This window comes from Alexandromys fortis, unplaced genomic scaffold (assembly GCF_014885135.2).
Source record: "Alexandromys fortis isolate MF-2015 unplaced genomic scaffold, M_Fortis_MF-2015_v1.1 scaffold_69, whole genome shotgun sequence".
NCBI lineage: Eukaryota > Metazoa > Chordata > Mammalia > Rodentia > Cricetidae > Alexandromys > Alexandromys fortis.
The window spans coordinates 3,522,166-3,528,165 of record NW_026067951.1 but is presented as its reverse complement, the minus strand read 5'-3'; positions in this window follow the sequence as shown (position 1 = coordinate 3,528,165).

The window sequence follows — 6,000 nt, the reverse complement described above, 5'->3', positions numbered from 1 at the left end:
CTTGTTTTGATTTTGTTGGGTTATGGGGTTTTGGTTTTCACTAAGAATTTTTGGAGTCTTGCTTCTCTTTCAGGGCTGGGTGTTGGATACATACTTACAGTCCCAGCACTTGAGACGCTGGTAGCAGGTTAGCCTGGGCCACCTGAAGAAACTATCTCTAAAACACCAAAACTAAAACAACCAATCAGCAAACTTTGAGTACCTGGGGGTGTGGCTCAGTGGTAAGCACTTGCCTAGCAAGTACTAACTAGCTAACTAATTAATTTAGATGTAACTTACTGTTTTCTCCCATCTTCCCCTTCAAAACACTGACCTGCAATACAGTATAACACCGTGCATTTGGTAGATGTGTGAAATCATCTATCTTTTTCTAACTTAAAAAAAAATCTATCACGCCAAATCTCCAGATCACAATTTTCTCACCTGTTGGAGAATGTATGTGTACACATGTGTGGGTGTCTGTGAAGGCCAGAAGATGACATCAGATCCCCTTGAGCTGGAGTTACAGGTGGCTGGAGCCACTGACCTGGGAGCTGGGCACTGAACTCTGGCCATCTGCGAGATCAACAAGTACTCTCAACCACTGAGCCGTCTGTCCAGCCCCTGGTTATTTCTTTTCAGTGAAAACTTCACTGAAGTTAACTTTGAAACGAATCAGCCTCCTTTTCTTTCTTCCTTCCAGCAAACGCCTGAACTCTTGGGGCTTTGTAGTGGTATATTATTTGTATTTTGATAAATCTTGTCTGAAGAGCAGAGGCAAAGCAGAGGTCAGGCAATGGTGACACACACCTATAACCCCAGTCCTAGGGAGGAGAGGCTTAGTCTGCTTAGTTTGTGGTCGCCCAACCTTGGTAGAGGAAAGACTTCTCTTGCTTTTTTGGTTTTCGGGTTGAACCCCAAAACCTGTCTCTGGGTTTTTATTATTCGTGCTGCAGGGTTTAGTTTGTTTCCTGTGCTTTATCTCTTTGTGTGTTTGTGTATCTTCCTCGAGTGGTGGGAACTGCATGGAAACCCTCAATGTTTGACAGATGCCAGGTTCTATATGCGCCATGTTAGCATTTATTGACTCACCAAAAAAAATCTAAAATTTATTAGTTTTTTTAGAGAGTACACAATACCATGAGAATCACACATAATCTCACCCAGAATGAGTAACTTCATTCTTTGGACATATTTTTTATGTTTTTTCATATATACTAGTCTTTCCAAAGCCTAAATGTTGAAATATGCCTGACCGGGTGTGTCAGTGGGTGATGTCGTTCCTGTGCGGACATCACTGTGCATTTCCATAGAGAGGCTATGATGTCACTGGGTCACATAACTTAAACAGATCGTGTAAGTTCCATACTGGCTTAAATGGTATTACATAGCATAAGATTTTTTTTCTCTCATAAAGTAAAAAACATGCTCAGCTTCATTTACTAGCTTGTTATTGCTTCATATATGGTCTCTTGTAGACCAGACTGATCTTAACAAGCAGACCAGGATGACCTTGAACTTGCAATCCTCCTGCCTTCACCTCCCAAGTGTTGAAATTGTAGACGTGAGGCCCTACGTTGGGGACACAGTACCAGGGAGCTGCCGTGTCAAGTTCACACATCTCCAGCCCCTCTACCTTCTCTTCAGAAGTTCTTTCAGAATTGTGACCCTGAAAGTTAAAAACTTGGCAAGGCTGTGAAAGAACCTGTAAAACATAACAACCTCTGAGTGGATTTTTCCTGTCCCCTTTCCACCTGAACAATGAAAAGTAAAGTTTTCTAAGGTCTGCGGCAGTGTGTGTGTGTGTGTGTGTGTGTGTGTGTGTGTGTGTGTATGCACGTGCACATGTATAATACCCTGGAAAATAAGTAACAACTTTTCAAGTGATGTTTAAAACAAATATATATATATGATGATAGTCCACCCTCTATTTCCAGAGTTCCAATACTTGAATCTGTTTTCAATTCCTAGTACTACTTTTTGAGACAGGGTCTCAGGTAATCCAGGCTGGCCTTGAACTCTTCTCTGTAGCCAAGCCTGACTCTAACTCTTCCTGCCTCCAACTCTAGAGTGCCGGAATTACAGATGTAAGCCACTATGCCTGGTTTATATGGTGATGGGCTTGTAACCTGGGGCTTCCTGCAGTCTAGGTCAGCTCTTTTCCAACTGAGACACCCCTCGACCCTACTTCAGACTTTGAATTGAGGATACACCTGAAACCCCAGGGCAGAGCAGCCAGCCCTTTTGCTCCAGCACCACGGTTTCTAGGGAAGACCTTCCTCTTCACAGCCCTGTCCTGGCAGAGAAGAAAAGCCTCACCCAAGTAGGACAGAACTCACCACAGGGACAGAGAAACAAGAGACAGTCAAGGAGAAAGGCGCCCCTGACCAAGGAGTGAGTGTCCCAATATTCAGTCTAGAGATATGCCCATAATACCCCATTTTCTCCCTCTAGACCCATCTCTTAAAGGTCCCATTACTTCCCTAAGGCATCGTAGGCTGGTGAGAGACATTCCGGCTCCAAACTGTAGCACACATCATGATCTTAGCAAAAGTCAGCTGAAAAAGAGATTTATGAAGAAGAGGAGGAAGAAGGAAGTTGCTGCAGCAGCAGCAGGTCTGGAGTTCAGTGGTGGAGCTTGTTCCTAGACAGCATGTAGCCTTAGGTTTAATCGCCAGGACTGTGAAAGAAAAACAAATTGTAGTGGATTCAAAGTAAGTTTTTTGTTGTTGTTGCTGCTGTTGTTGTTTTGTTTTCTGAACTCACAAAGATCTACCTCCTTAGGGGAGGAAGTGTAAATTTTTGAATGGAAAAATAAAATAAAATTAAAAAAAATAATAATAATAAAAAGATTTGCCACCTGAGTGCTGAGATTAAAGCCGTGTACCACCACCGCCCAGCTCAAAGTAAGTTTTATAGAGTTACAAGGGTGCTTAGTACCTGCAGAAGTGTGAAGGGGGCCTTGGATTCCCCTAACTCTGGAGTCATAGACAGCCTTGAGCCTCCGTGCAGATGCTGGGAATCAAACCTGGGTCCTCTGCAACAGACACAGACCAGTGCTCTTAGCCACTGAACCATTTCTCCAGCCTTTAGCTTTTAGCTTTTGTTTGCTTGTTTTTGAGACAGGGTCTCACTATGTAACTTTGGCTGCTCTGGAACTAACTATGTAGACCAAGCTAGAATCCATTCATAAAAAATAGCCTGTTACTGTGTTGCTGGGATTATAGGCAATTGTCACCTTGCTCAGCAACTTTCTTAAGTCTTAAAGCAGTGACAAAGACTAGGGCTGTGTTTTACAGGTACAGCTCCATCCTCAGGACCACCAAAAAAAGAAAAGAAAAGAAATGAATGGGGGTGGGGGAACAGAGTAGAGAACAGGTACACGTCCATCCCAGCACTCAGAGTGATAAAACCTTATCTTGAAAAATGAAAGCAGTAAGATTACTATCGACAAAGACCTCCAGGATGGTGGTTCTCAGTCTGTGGGTCTCAGCCCCTCGGGGAATCAAAGGACCCTTTGACGGGGCAACCTAAGACCACCAGAAAACACGGGTATTTACATTACACTCATAACAGTAGCAAAACTACAGTGATGAAAATAATTTTATGGTTTGGGTCACCACAACATGAGGAAGTGTATTGGAGGGTCACAGCATTAAGAAGGTTGAGAGCAGCTGTTCTAGAGGTTTCTTTCCTAGAGAGTATTTTTATGAATAACTATCCTTCAAGTTCCTTCTAAACTGGATCTTTTTTTTCTCCACCTCACTTTGCGCATTTTTCACTATATATGTCCAGTGTGTGGGTGTCTGGAGGGCACAAAGTTGTCTTGACAGGAGGTGCACGGGGGCCGGGGGGAGCCAGTGCGTTCTCCTTGGTTACAATGGTCCCTACTCACCTGGAAAGACATGAACGGAGGGTGGGGGCGGGGGGAGCCCGAGTGTTCTCCTTGGTTAGACTGGTCCCTGCTCATCTGGAAAGGCCCTCAGGATTAATCCTCACAAGCACTGCGGTTTGCTAGTGGAGCTGCCTCTTGGGTGAAATTTCTTCACAGTCTCAACTGTTTTCTTGTTTTCTTTTCCTAATTCCTTCATCCGTCCATTTTCTCCCTTTTACTTCATCTACAAGAAAGAAACACGCCACGAACTTTAAGAAGACACACCCCAAAGCAGAGCTTAGAAAGAAGAAGAATAATAATAAGTGAAAAGTCCTGGGAAGCACTTATTAAAGTGCCGGTATTTGGGGGTTTGGTTTTCCTGCTTGTTTGAGACATGATCTTACTATGTGGCCCTGGCTGGGCTGGACTCACTCTGTAGACCAGGCTGGTCTCGAACTCAGAGATCCAACAGCCTCTGCCACCTGAGTGCTGGGATTAAAGGCGTGCGCCACCACACCGGACCTGACCTGTTTTCTTAAAGACAATAATTACCTATATTATATAGTACATTTTGCCTACAGCATTTAGTATTATATACCTTTTATAAAGTGAATAAATGATCAATACATGCATGCTTAACACAGTGTGAGACAAAATTTTCAGGGTGAGAGAGCAAACAAAAACCCAAAAGAAATGGAAGGCTTGGGTCTTCATTCACCAAGGGTGGGGGGACGATCGGATTAGATTCTCTTCTGGATTTGCTTCAGAAAGACGGGGTAATAATCCTTGCCTAATTAACCAGCCTGTTGGGTAGATTGAAGTGCTTTGTAAACATTAATTAAAGATGCAGGAGCTAGGTGAGGCCAGTGTGTTATTAGAGAAAACTTCTTCTGCCCTTTAATCAGGGACCTCGTCTCCCTGGGGAGGGGCAAGGTATGACCTACTGGCTGAGGAATCGGACTCAGCCCCGACAGCTGTCTACAACCCGGGCGTTTTCTGCAGCCAGCCACTTCCTTCCTTAGCTTTCTGTGAAATGGGTATCCAAACATTTGGGGAATACAGATTGTTACAATGGCTGTTGTTCAAGCCCATGTTAAGTCTTAGAATTAATAAAACACATTCTTTTGGCTTTCTCGCTTGTATCATAAACTTCCACCCATTTATAAAAGTCTTCCACAACTAGCTACTATTATTAGCTATTCAGAAATATTTCTGGCGGTAAAAGACATAGCAACAAACAGCGGAGTCAAAGAGCATTTCTTCAGTCTTGTCTACCTCAATATCCCCTCTCTGTAAAATAACCATAAGAAATCAAAGTACATGACCGTGGAGATGGCTCATCAGTTGAGGTTCTTGCAGTGAGCCCCGAGTACTAGCCCACGCCTTGGAAAGAAAGTGAAGGTTGCCCTCTGACCTTCACTTGTGTGCAGCAACTCAGACACACACAAATGAATTAAAAAATAAATAAACAGAAGTACCAAAGTTCTCAAAAAAACAAAAAAACAAAAACAAAAAAAACCCAAGGAGGAATGTTAGAATTCAGGCATCTGTGTTGGCCTGTCCTTGGGGTCCTGATAGGAGTGTTAGTATTCAGGCATCTGTACTGGCCTGCTCTTGGGGTCCTACGAGGCTATGACCTCAGCTGTAGACACTAAGAGCATCTCCTGTGCACATGCACTAGGCTCCCATTTAAACACCTCCCATCTCTCTTTATCTGTCTCTCCTCTCCCCTCTTCCCCCTCCCCTCCCCTCCTTTACTTGGCTCCTGTCCCCAGAGGCTGGTCTCCCCCTCCCCCCTTTTTCCATTCCCTTTCCCCCAGTTTAAAAAAAAAAATCCTCCTTAGTGTCTTTTCTCTAGCTCTCTCTCATGCTGCTTTTTTAAAACTACAACAGGATTTTGACATTTTTCTTTCTTTTTTCTCTTTCTCTTTCTTTTTTTTTTTTGGGGGGGGGGGAATGGGTTTCTCAGTAGCTGTGGAGCCTGTCCTGGAACTCACTCTGTAGACCAGGCTGGCCTCGAACTCACAGAGCTCACAGAAATCCGCCTGTCTCTGCCTCCCAAGTCCTGGGATTAAAGGCATGCGCCACTACTACCGGCTTTGATATTTTTGGTGAATAAAAAAAAAGATAAATATTTAAGGTGCTCT